Genomic DNA, 13,952 nt, shown 5'->3' on the forward strand with positions numbered 1-13,952 from the left:
TATATGCTTTTGCATCACTATTGGCCTTGAGTGTGCGATATTATCGAGTTGATCACGGACAGCGGATTGGGTAAGTACCTTGAGCTCATGGCGAATAGGCACTATGTTCATGTTCGGGATGAGCTTGGTAGGCTTTAAATCTATGTGATGATTGCAATTGTATGATTGTGGTGAAAATGAGTTGGTGTGTAAAATGCCTCAAATATCTTATTGAATAGAATATGAAATGTGGATGTATGACTTGGTATGAGATTGAAACGAAAGGTCCGAGGAATTATGGTATAGTTTCGACATGGATGGAGTACCTAACCTCGTTTATTGTTTCATGTTGTGATAATTTTATTAATGGATGGTTGTCGAATGCTTATGACTTCTTGAGTTATAAACTCACTCGGTGTTTTCTTGTCACCCATTTTAGGTCTCTTGGACTCGTCTATTTTGTGTGCTCGGAGCCGTCAACGAAGTCATCACACCGTGAGCAATTTTGGTATTGTCTTCTTAGTCAACCTAGGAGAACATTTGGCATGTATGGGATATTTTGTTTTGTTGAATTTTGGGTTGTAAACTTTAAGCCATGTGAAAATGGCCTATGTGGTCGTTTGAGTGGGATGCTAGAACCTATAGCCACGGGTCTTAGAAACCTTAATTTTGATAAGGTGGCCATAGTTGTGCCATGTATGATGAATGATTAGTAAGGCCAAGGAAAGATTCATGAAATTGGCATAGTCTACTGCAGTAACTGTTGCGGACAGCAGCAGTGATATGAAATCGAAAAATCACCAAAAATAGTAGAAGTGGAATTAATTGCTAAGAAAATTATATACTCGAAGCTTGATGGGTCTATTTTCATATGGATGAAACGAAACGACCATATGAGCTGTATTTTGAGAGATATTCAAGATTTCGTGAGACAGGGCCAGAACAGTTTCTGGATCTTCTGTTTCGACTTTGAAAATTTACCATAAATTATCCAGAAACAATTAGAAGTCATGCCTTATATGCATAGATTCACCTTTGAGTCTAGTTTCATTATAAACAAATGGCATGAGCATTAGAGCTTTGTACGAGATGATATCCAGGTCGTAATGTGTAAAGGTCAGTGTAGTCGAACCCTGAAACAGGGGTGACTTTAACTAATAAACTGTACCAATTGGCCCGACCCAAAATTCTAAAAATAAATCCATGGATGGATATATGAGTCTAAATTCGAGGAAAATTTACGGATTTGGTTTTCGAGTTCTGGAACTCGAGATATGATTTTTAAGGTGGCAGTGACGCAGTTAACTAGCCCGCCTGGAACAGAAAAAGGAAAAAAAAAATTTCCAAGAGAGGAATAAGTAAAGCAAGCCCGGTAACACCTCCTGGTCAAATCCGGTGACGGTCACAGGTTTGGAGTGTTACATTTTATTGGTATCAGAGCTATGGTTTGGTCGGTTCTAGGACTACCATAGCGCGTGTGAGTCTAGCTATACATGCCAAATTGTTAGTGCTTAATAATGTGATGACTTCTGATGGTTGAAATTTTTGTTTTGATTAGCAATGGAACCCGGGGAAGAGAGACCCTTGGCGGATGACGTTGAAAGTGTAGCGGCTGCTCCCGTGCAAGGGACACCGCCTGTTGAGCCTCAGTCATCCGCGAATAATCAAAATGAAGGGGCGAAATAAGCCTTCTTCACCATGATGAATGAGTGGGTCGCGCAATATGCCCGAACCAACCCGGCTGTCCAACCATTCCCAAATTCAAATACTCCGCCCCAAGAGCCCGCAATGCCTCCAGTTACTGATCCTGTGAGGCTGAGTAAACCACCGTGGACTTGATTAGGAAGCGGGGCGAGGAGTTCAAGGCCCTAGTTACTGATGATGCCGAAAGGGGCGAGTTTCGCTTGATAACACCATTCGAGTGTTTGATGAACTATCATGCACACCCGATGAATGTCTAAAATGTGCTATATCCTTGTTGCGAGACTCAGCTTACTATTGGTGGAGGACTTTAATTTCCATAGTCCCAAACGAACGCGTTACTTGGGATTTCTTTCAATCAGAATTTCGAAAGAAATACATTAGTCAACAGTTCATCGATCGAAGCGTAAGGAATTCTTGGAACTCAAGCAAGGCCGTATGACAAGATCTGAATCTGAACATGAGTTCGTAAGACTCGATCGGTATGCCGGGAGTGTGTGGTGATGAGGTTGCTATGTGCAAAAGATTTGAAGAAGGATTGAATGAAGAGTTAAAGCTACTAGTGGGTATTTTGGAGATAAAGGGGTTCGTAACACTAGTCGAACGAGCCTGCAAGGCGGAAGAACTTGGAAAGGAGAAGAAGAAGGCTGAATTTGAAGCAAGAGATTATCGTAAAAGATTGATGAGTAAAGCTCCGTTCTCGGCTGTAAAGAAGTTCAGAGAGGACACAAATAAGTCGAGGGCGACTGCGGGGATCTCCATTAGAGCACGACCATCGATGGACTCACGAGCTACTTCGGTAGCTAGTGTGGGCAATAATCGTCAAGAGAAACCTGAATGCCCCCAGTGCGGAAGACGACACCTAGGTGAATGTTGGGTTAAGTACATTAATAGGGCTGTTATGGATGCGGTTCAAGGACCACTTCATTAGAGATTGCACGAGCTAGATGAGAAGAATAAGATGCAAGGTGCAAGACCTAGTGGAACGACGGCTAGAGGTAGGCCCCGAGAATTTCGGAGGTAGGGGTGGTAATCGAGAGGAGCCTCGACACGGTACTGTTCGATCCGAGACCCGTGCTCTGCTAGAGCATATGCCATCCGCGCGACGAGGAGGCGTCCTCCCCGACGTTATCACCGGTACTTTTACTCTCTTTGATACTAGTGTGATTGCATTGATTGACCCCGCTCTACTCATTCGTATGTATGTGAAACCTTAGCATCCAAGAAGACTCTACCGTCGAGTCTCATCGAGTTCGTAATTCGAGTGTCGAACCCTTTGGGTCAATACGTACTCGTTGATAAAGTGTGCAAGAGATGCCCCTAATAATTCGAGAATCTGTTTTTACCGATCCGATGCTTCTACCATTTGATGAATTCGATGTTATTCTTGGTATGGATTGGTGACCGTACATGATGCAATGGTGGATCGCAAAGGAAAACCATTGATTTGAGGAGTGCAAATAATGAGGTAGTCCGAGTCGAGTCTCATCGATTTAAAAGGAGTGCCGCGATAATACCTTCTATGACCGCTCGGAGATATGTGAAAAAGGGGTGTGAAACATACCTTACGTATGTGTTTGAAAGTAAAGAGATGGAAAGGAAACTCGAATCGGTACCAGTGGTTTGTGAGTATTCAGATGTTTTTCCTGAGAAGTTACTGGGATTGCCACCGGTTCTAGAAGTAGAATTCGGCATCGAAGTTGCACCGGGTATTACGCCGATCTCAATAGTCCCGTATCGTATGGCATTAACGGAATTAAAGGAATTGAAGGTTCAATTGCAAGAATTGACGGATAGAGGTTTCGCTCGACCGAGTTTTTCTCCATGGGGCGCACCAGTATTGTTTGTGAAGAAGAAGGATGGAACTATGAGATTGTGGATCGACTATCGTCAGTTGAATAAAGTAACGATAAAGAATAAATATCCGTTGCCACGAATTGACGATTTGCTCGATCAATTAAAGGGAGCCTCAGTGTTTTCGAAGATAGATTTGAGGTCAGGGTACTATCAGTTGAGGGTTCGAGAATCGGACATACCTAAAACTGCTTTTAGAACGAGGTACGATCACTACGAATTCTTGGTGATGCCGTTTGGGCTCACTAATACCCCTGCGGTATTTATGGATTTAATGAATAGAATTTTCAGGCCATACTTGGATCGGTTCGCAGTTGTATTTATCGATGACATTTTGGTCTATTCGAGAGATGATACTGAGCATGCTGAACACCTGAGGCTAGTGTTGCAAATTTTATGAGATAAGCAGTTATATGCAAAGTTCAGTAAATGTGAATTTTGGTTAAGAGAGGTTAGCTTTTTGGGGCACGTGGTGTCCGCATCGGGTGTCAGGGTGGACTCGAACAAAATTTCAGCTATAGTCGATTGGAAACCTCCGAGGAATGTTACCGAAGTTAGGAGCTTTTTGGGGCTTGCCGGATACTATCGACGATTTGTGAAAGGTTTTTCGATGATAGCTGCACCGATGATGAAACTACTCAAAAGATGTTAAGTTCGAGTGGTCGGAACGCTATCAAGAAAGTTTCCATCGACTAAAACACTTTAAGCGAGGCCCCAATATTAGTACAATGAGTCCAGAAAGAGTTTGTCATATCTGATGACGCATCCTTGCTTGGGTTAGGTTGTGTGTTGATGCAAGAAGGTCGAGTTGTGGCTTACGCGTCGAGACAACTAAAGCCGCATGAGAGAAATTATCCGACCCATGACCTTGAACTAGCAGCCATAGTGTTCGCCTTGAAGATATGGCGGCATTACTTGTTTGGAGAAAGGTGTCATATTTATTCGGACCACAAGAGTCTAAAATATTTGAAGACTCAGAGAGATTTAAACCTACGACAAAGGCGTTGGCTTGAGTTGTTGAAAGACTATGAACTCATCATTGACTATCACCCGGGAAAGGCCAACGTGGTGGCCGATGCTTTAAGTCGCAAGGCACTGTTTGCTTTGAGAGCGATGGATGCTCACCTATCCGTTTCACCCGATAAGGTGCTAGTAGTCGAATTAGAGGCCAAACCGTTATTGATTCATCAAATACTTGAATCTCAGAAGGTCGACGCTGAATCGGTCGCTAAACGAGTCGAATGTGTTTCGAATGAGGAATCAGAATTTTAGATTGACGACAATGATTGCTTGACGTTCAAGGATCAATTATGTATTCCAAGGAATTCAGAACTTGTTTCGATGATTTTGAACGAGGCTCACCGTAGTCGAATGTCAGTCCACCCGGGTAGTACTAAAATGTACAATGATCTGAAACGCCAATTTTGGTGGCCCGGTATGAAACGAGACATTTCTGAATTTGTTTCAAGGTGTTTGATATGTCAACAAGTGAAAGCGGAACATCAAGTGCCATTGGGATTACTTCAGCCAATTATGATACCCGAATGGAAATGGGATCGAGTAACAATGGACTTTGTGTCTGGGTTACCATTGACTCGAATAAGAAAGACTCGGTTTGGGTCATTGTTGATAGATGACCAAGTCCGCTCATTTTATCCTGTCCGCACGGATTTTTCGCTCGATAAGTTGGCGAATTATCGTCTCCCAAATTGTTCGATTGCATGGGGTACTGTTTCTATCGTATCGGATAGAGACCCAAGATTTACATAGCGATTTTGGAAGAAATTGCATGAGGCTTTGGGTACCAAACTGCATTTTAGCACTGCTTTTCACCCCCAAACCGATGGTCAATCCGAACGGATAATTCAAATACTCGAGGATATGTTGAGATATTGCATCCTTGAGTTTAGTGGTTCATGGGAACGATATTTGCCTTTGATTGAATTCGCTTACAACAATAGTTTTCAATCAAGTATTATGATGGCACCTTACGAGGCTTTGTACGGTCGTAAATGCCGTACACCATTGTTTTGGACCGAGCTCGGTGAAAATAAAATTTTCGGGGTGGATTTGATTAAAGATGCTGAATAGAAAGTGAAGGTAATCCGTGAAAGTCTGAAGATAGCCTCCGATCGTCAGAAGTCGTACGCAGATTTGAAACGTAAAGACATCGAGTATCAGGTAGGAGATAAAGTGTTTCTTAAGGTTTCGCCTTGGAAAAAGATACTCAGGTTCGGCCGTAAGGGCAAGTTGAGCCCGAGGTTCATTGGGCCATATGAGATATCCGAGCGAGTCGGTCCAGTTGCATATCGTTTGATTTTGCCCCCTGAACTCGGAAAGATTCATGACGTCTTTCATGTTTCGATGCTTCGACGCTATAGGTCTGATCCATCACACGTAATTAGTCCATCAGAGGTTGAAATTCACGCCGATATGAGTTATGAAGAAGAACCGATTCGTATCCTAGCTCGTGAAGTAAAAGAGTTGCGAAACAAAAGGGTTCCGCTAGTGAAAGTGTTATGGCTCAAACACGGGATAGAAGAAGCTACTTGGGAACCCGAGAACTCTATGAAAGAGCGATACCCAAACCTATTTACCGGTAAGATTTTTGGGGACGAAAATTTCTTAAGTGGGGGAGAGTTGTGACAGCCCATAATTGACCCTAGTCGGGAAGTGGTTTTGGGACCGCTAAACTGAGTCACCGAAATGTTCGAACGTAATATTTATTGTCTGGAATATGTGAATATGAATGTGTGAAAATTTCATGTTTGGATTTTGCTTAATTGTAGATGAATTTTAGTGATTAGGACTTATGTGAGAAAACTTAGAAATGTGCTAGGCAAATGTAAGTGGCCTATTAGTGCATGTAATCAAAGGGGTGGACTTGCATGTCAAATTCCCCTTTTATATTAGCTAATGGCCGGCCATGACAAGATTATGGGCAAGGAAACATGTTTCCAACATGTTTTGCTAGTGGTGTATGAAGTCATAAAATAAAAACTAGCATTAAAGAAATGAACAAAAAAAATGAGCATGGATGCCCCCCCATTGTGCCGTAGCTAGAGAGAAAGAAAAAGAAAAAAAAAAAGGTTTTTGTTCACCATTTTACCTTGCCATTGCCGTGAGTGAGGGAGAGAAAGGGAAGGAATGCTCATCTTTCTTCTTCTTCATTGCCGAAATTGAGAAAGGAAAGTTTTAAAAAGAAACCAAGGCATTCGGCCATAACTATTTCAATGGAAAGGTATGCATTGTGATTTTTGTTTACTAATTGATATTGAGATTAAAGTTGATAAGTGTATAGTCTAGCTAACCCATAACAAAACTCATGGATTCATGGTTGGGAGACAAGAATGGTAGTTGCCGTATGTATGGGCATATATGCACTTTGGAAAAGAGATTTTGGTGTCATTTGAGTTCCCTTTATGAATGTATGTGCATGAGTATTCGGTCATGTTATTGTTTCATGTTGAAAAATGTTTAATGCTTAAGGTGTTGTATAATTTTACTTGTGAATGAACTTGAGAACATCTAAATTATTAGTTGGAGGTGCCGAATGTGGTCTTGGATGAATTTTAAAGAACAAAGAAATTTTGGGTGACTAGAGGTCAAGGACATTCGGCCAAAGGCTTGTGTGCTAGCAAAGTCGGCCTAGATGTGGTAAATGTTGAGTGTTAAATGCAATGGGAATGCTAGATTAATGTTGTACATTCGGCTATAGTTAGGCATGTTGATGATCTCATTTAGACAATTAGACATAAAAGGGTGGTAATGAGGTTGAAAATTTGTTGAAAGGCTGGTTGGGAAATGAATGAAACATTCTGCCATATGGGGTATAAATGAGCATAAGTGTTAAATACCTTGTATTGGAAATTTGGATGAATAAGTAGCAATAAATTAAGATGAGATTGAGTAAAATTTCAGCTTAGTTGTGTTAAGTATTCGGCAATAATCATAATAATGTATATGAATGTCGTATGTTTGTGTTTGATGGAGAGGTAAATTGTTTGATTTAGCTCAAGAGCAAAGGGGAACTAAATCGGACAAAGGAAAGGAGAAAGCAAACGAGTAGCCGATTTGGAACCGTTCCACCCAAAACAAGGTAAGTCATTAAGCATATATTTGGTATTGATTTAAATGATCATAATATATATGCAATTGTGTTTAATGAATTGATGTGTAAATGGAAATGTATGTGTATGGAATGATGCCATCGTTGAATGTATAAAGGTAGTAAAATGCATAAAGTATTGGTCTCGGCACTAAGTGTGCGGGTATAAATGGACACGGTGACAAGATTGGCACTAAGTGTGCGGGTTTAAAATTTGTACAGCACTAAGTGTGCGAATTTGATTATATAGCACTATGTGTGCGAGCTGATTATATAGCACTAAGTGTGCAGACTCACTATATGCTTTTGCATCACTATTGGCACTGAGTGTGCGATATTATCGAGTTGATCACGGACAGTGGATTGGGTAAGTACCTTGAGCTCATGGCGAATAGGCACTATGTTCATGTTCGGGGATGAGCTTGGTAAGCTTTAAATTATGTGATGATTGCAATTGTATGATTGTGGTGAAAATGAGTTGGTGTGTAAAAATGCCTCAAATATCTTATTGAATAGAATATGAAATGTGGATGTATGACTTGGTATGAGATTGAACCGAAAGGTCCGAGGAATTATGGTATAGTTTCGACATGGATGGAGTACCTAACCTCGTTTATTGTTTCATGTTGTGATAATTTTATTAATGGATGGTTGTCGAATGCTTATGACTTCTCGAGTTATAAACTCACTCGGTGTTTTTCTTGTCACCCATTTTAGGTCTCTTGGACTCGTCTATTTTGTGTGCTCGGAGCCGTCAACGAAGTCATCACACCGGCGAGCAATTTTGGTATTGTCTTCTTAGTCAACCTAGGAGAACATTTGGCATGTATGGGATATTTTGTTTTGTTGAATTTTGGGTTGTAAACTTTAAGCCATGTGAAAATGGCCTATGTGGTCGTTTGAGTGGGATGCTAGAACCTATAGCCACGGGTCTTAGAAACCTTAATTTTGATAAGGTGGCCATAGTTGTGCCATGTATGATGAATGATTAGTAAGGCCAAGGAAAGATTCATGAAATTGGCATAGTCTACTGCAGTAACTGTTGCGGACAGCAGCAGTGATATGAAATCGAAAAATCACCAAAAATAGTAGAAGTGGAATTAATTGCTAAGAAAATTATGTACTCGAAGCTTGATGGGTCTATTTTCATATGGATGAAACGAAACGACCATATGAGCTGTATTTTGAGAGATATTCAAGATTTCGTGAGACAGGGCCAGAACAGTTTCTGGATCCTCTGTTTCGACTTTGAAAATTTACCATAAATTATCCAGAAACAATTAGAAGTCATGCCTTATATGCATAGATTCCCCTTTGAGTCTAGTTTCATTATAAACAAACGGCATGAGCATTAGAGCTCTGTACGAGATGATATCCAGGTTGTAATGCGAAAAGGTCAGTGTAGTCGAACCCTGAAACAGGGGTGACTTTAACTAATAAACTGTACCAATTGGCCTGACCAAAAATTCTAGAAATAAATCCATGGATGGATATATGAGTCTAAATTCGGGGAAAATTTACGGATTTGGTTTTCGAGTTCTGGAACTCGAGATATGATTTTTAAGGTGGCAGTGACGCAGTTAACTAGCCCGCCTGGAACAGAAAAAGGAAAAAAAAATTCCAAGAGAGGAATAAGTAAAGTAAGCCCGGTAACACCTCGTGGTCAAATCCGGTGACGGTCACGGGTTTGGAGTGTTACATCTGGCATGTGTTGTGGATACCTGACAGCTTGTGTGAGCAGCACTGTATAGCTACGTCCAGACTAACAGCTTGTGTGAACAGGCCCGCGAATAGTTAGAAAATGAGCCCATATGTATTATGAGATATGAGGTAGCTTCGACTACATATATGGCACTTGTGTGAAAGATTTTCAAGTATCCGTTAATATTCTGAGTGTTCAACGGGAATGTCAAAGTTGTGAAAGGATATGGTTATGTTGCGATTTGGTACAGGTATGTAAGTAAAACGCATATGTAATGAGCTCGATATGTGATGAACTCTTGGTAGGATTGTTATTGAGTAAGTTATGACTATGCGATTTTGATAACGTTCATGCTAATCTTCATCACATTAACTGTATGTTAATTGTGTGGTTATGATGCTTATTATTTTCATAGGAACTTACTAAGCTATATAGCTTACTCCCATTCCTCTCCCTCGTCTTATAGTATCACCAAGCTAGCTAGGGGTTCGGAGACCGTCGGAGATCCAGTCACACTACCAACAATTATTTTTGTACCAATAAATTTAACGTTTTGAGTTATGGCATGTATAGGGGACTTAGTTATTTTTCTATGTGTCATAATTGAATAGCCAAATGTGTTGGCTTATAGTGGTTGAAAGTTCCTTTTGTATAAGGCCATTGGAAATGGGCTAATATTGGATATAAGTATAATCATATAATAATGCCTTTCATGAATTTTGTGTTGATGTCTTGGTTGTGGATGTTGGTTGTATGTATATGCTTGGATTGGTGCTATGTTATGTTGTGTACATGTATGCATTAAAGGGTGGCAAAATGGCTTGGGAAATAGCCTTTTGTCTATACGGGTAGACACACGGGCATGTGTTTAGGCCGTGTGTCCCCTGCACCTTAATTTTTACAAAATAGAATGCCCAATAATAAGTACATGGGCAAAGACATGAGCACGTGTCTCAGCTGTGTGGATGGCATGGCCCCAAACACTGGCATTTGCCCTGGCCGTGTGAAGTCTGCACATATTTAATAAAAAATCATAAATTTTAAATTGACCACACGGCCTAGCACAAGGGTCGTGACTTGGCCGTATGTCTTTAATTTGTTCTTGGATGACAAATAGAGAGTTACACGAGTTCAGGACACAGGCGTGTGTGACCACAAGGCCTGCCCACACGGGAGTGTGACCCCTGTTTAGTGGAAAATTTTCTAAGTTTTGTAAAATTTTTAAAGTTTTCGGTTTAGTCCTAAACCACATCCAAAGCATGTTTTGGGCATCGAAGGCTTGTATTAGGGACTTTATGATTGAACGCAAAAAGTTTTAATTTGGACGAAAATTTGTGACTCAAAAATGTATGTTTGTTCGTGTGATAAGTACGGTAATGCCTCGTATTCTGTTCCGGTGTTGAATACGAGTAAGGGTGTTACACAGGGCTTAAAAGTGGCACTTGATATGCATTGCAGCATCAGCCAGTATATTTCCTAAGTGGAAAGGTTCTAAGGTAAATTAGAACTAAAATATCAAGTCTCAAATCCAATCCAAGTATTTGCAAAAGTCTTTTTTCTCATTTCTTTTCCATTTCGCAATCTCATTTATGTTTAATGAATTCTTTGGTGTTGTGTGCAACATAATTAGATTAAGATTGCTTCATTCAAAAGAATAATCAAAAAGCAGATACCGAAACAATCGATATATATCCTCAATTCTTAACTTTTTTGTCATTATAAAATATTGGAGGTGCAATGTATCTCAAAAGAAAATCTTACTTATCAAGTGCCTCAAACTCTTTTTTAGCATTATATGTAAGAGAGAAAAAAAGAGGACCGATATATATATATTAAAACATTGCTAAATGGTTATTGGGGTTTAAGGCATTGATCAATATGCCTGGATTTTGTCCCAACTAGTTCAATGTGTTCTAAATGTAACAAATGAGTGACTAGGGTTATTGAGTTAAAGACAACAGCCCTTAGATATCAGTCTTTCCCACTTGAGCAACAAAAAACAGCTCTTGGGGTAATTGGATTCCATTTTAAGAAAGACTAAAAACAATTGAAGGTTTAAATTAATTCAATCAACTCTACTTTTGATCTTTGAATTTGTAGCAGGAAATTATGTTATATCTTAATTAAACCATCCTTCAAGATTGCCTAATAGGTCTTCCAATTTGCTCAATTTGTTCATGCATCAACAACATTCTTCATTATTTGTTTGACCGAGTTACAAAGTGCTCATGATCCATGCCAATTATGGTTGAGTTTAGATTAATTAGTGGCATTCTAATTTTGGATTTTCATTGTTTTCTAGTTTTTTAAGATTATAAAAACGGATATAAAAATTAAATTAGATTTTGGTTGAAATTGTAAAGTTGAAAAAATAATAGTTTGAGTTATTGAATTCAAATATTATAATTTATGTATTTTTAAAAATTGTATACATAAAAATACATATACTTTAAAAAATATATTCGCTGCTTTATAAAATTAATAAACTTTTGCTATATTATTTGGGCAACTAAGATTTGAATCCAAACTATTTCTAGGGGAAGGTAAACAGCCAATCAACAATCCACAATTAGAAATTCACTTTTGGTAATTTCCTAATTGAATTATAACCCAGTTGAGAGTGAAACTAGCTCAATCAAACTTCAAATAATAGTATATATAATTTAGATTGTAACGCCCAAAATCTTATAAGTTTTGGGTTTAGTTATGTTAAGTAAATTAACTGGGTTTAATAGTTAAGATCTTGTGTTTAAATCATTTCCATTGAATTTTTTTTATTTGTTATTTCCTCTTTTGGCTTATCACATGTGGGTTATGTTTTATTCTTATTTGCTTATTTGCTAGGATAAGCTTGTTGGTTTAGTGGTAAGGTATTAGCCGAATCACAAATCTTAAGTTCAAATCTTGCGGTTAGCAAAAGAGAAATTTATTTTTGCTTTATCTCTATCGTTGTTGCCCATACTTGTAGAGTTTCAGTCAAATTCTACTGGGCAATCTGATATGTGGTTAACGAATTAAATTTGATAAGATTTTTATCAGTTTTTTTTAAATCATTAAAAAAATTCTTAAAATTTCTCCCCGCTATTATGTCGTCCCTCTCTCTTAATTTTCTCTTTTGGTTAATTTTTGTTTTTATAAACTCTCTCTATCGTTTTTCCCCCTGTTCTTTCCCTTTCTTTTTTGTTTGGTTTTCATAATTGCAATATCAATTTTTTTTCCTCTCTTTTTTCAATTCTCTACCCATTATTGATATCGTCTTGACGTTAAACTTCCATAATTCCATCACTGGACCTCCATTCTTAGTTGCTGGTGGTGTTTTAATGGTTTGGGTAGAGTGTTATAAGCTTTTGTGAATTTAAACGTTGTTTATATAAAGGTCATTTTATTTTTGATTGCTGAGATTTTAATCGATTGTTGTTGTTGCAGGGTTGTTGGATTAATTATGATTTATTCTGTTTAGGTGAGATTCGTGATACGTACAACCTTCCTCTAATGAATTGGGTTTCGTTAAGTCGCTGATTTTTTTGGGAAAGTGACCAAATTCTAGTTTAGGGGTTGGTTTAATTAAGTGATAAGTATCAAATTCAAGTTTCGATTTTGATATTAGTTGCTAATCGAGTTAGTCGCAGATGTTGTGTATAGGAACCTTGATTGTTGCTTCAGTGTCGACATTCCAAAAGCATTAAGGTGTGTGTTCTAACCCATATATATTGTGAAAGGTCAAAAAAATCTACAAATTTCATGAAAATTTGAAATTGGCAGACGATGTTACACGGGCGTGTGGTTGGCCGTGTGGGCCACACAAGCGTGTGGGTTCATTTCATTCAATTTGTTCGCCTTGTGCGGGCTGAGTGTGGGTATTTTGAAATCTAATTTGCAAGTGCTCAATAAGGATGTTAGACCCTGTAAAGTCATAAACCTGTGCGTTCATATATCTATATAAATGTGACTCTAAATAAGATTTCTCATATGATTTGTTGTATTATCTTGTATGTATGAAAAACATGTATCCAATTTCTTTATGAGTAGGTGTGGCACGTTATGATAACTATGCATGATCACTTAGTATGATTTTGTATGTGAATTTGGGGTGGGATATTTAATGTAATGGAGGAAGTGTGATTCTGGCAGTTTTACTGGATTATATAATTCTGGCGATATACTTGCAATATATATTTTGGCAGCACAGTTGCATATTATCTGAGTAGCATATAACCACATTATGGTGTGATGGACGGATGGGTTCTTGTAGCCCTGCTTGGTGTGATTGGTTGGATGAAGTTGGTGTGTGATGGATGGGGTAGGAATATTCTATATGACTATGCCATGCTAAGCATGTGTAATTTCTGATCTGTCTGCTTTAATATATGCAACTAAGCATGATTCTGTTTTATGATTTTGCTTGCGGGCCAAGGCACACACTAAGCTTTGTAGCTCACTATGTTTGTTTAATTTTCAGGTAATCTTCATACTTAGGATTTGGTGGCGCTCAGGAGCTCGATTCAGATTTTATGTATAAAACTTTTCACTAATTCTTATTTAAAATTTTATGGACTTTTAAATTATTTGACTGTTTTTAGACTTAAATTTTCGTTTTTAGGATTTGTT

This window comes from Gossypium arboreum, chromosome 8, assembly GCF_025698485.1.
Source record: "Gossypium arboreum isolate Shixiya-1 chromosome 8, ASM2569848v2, whole genome shotgun sequence".
NCBI lineage: Eukaryota > Viridiplantae > Streptophyta > Magnoliopsida > Malvales > Malvaceae > Gossypium > Gossypium arboreum.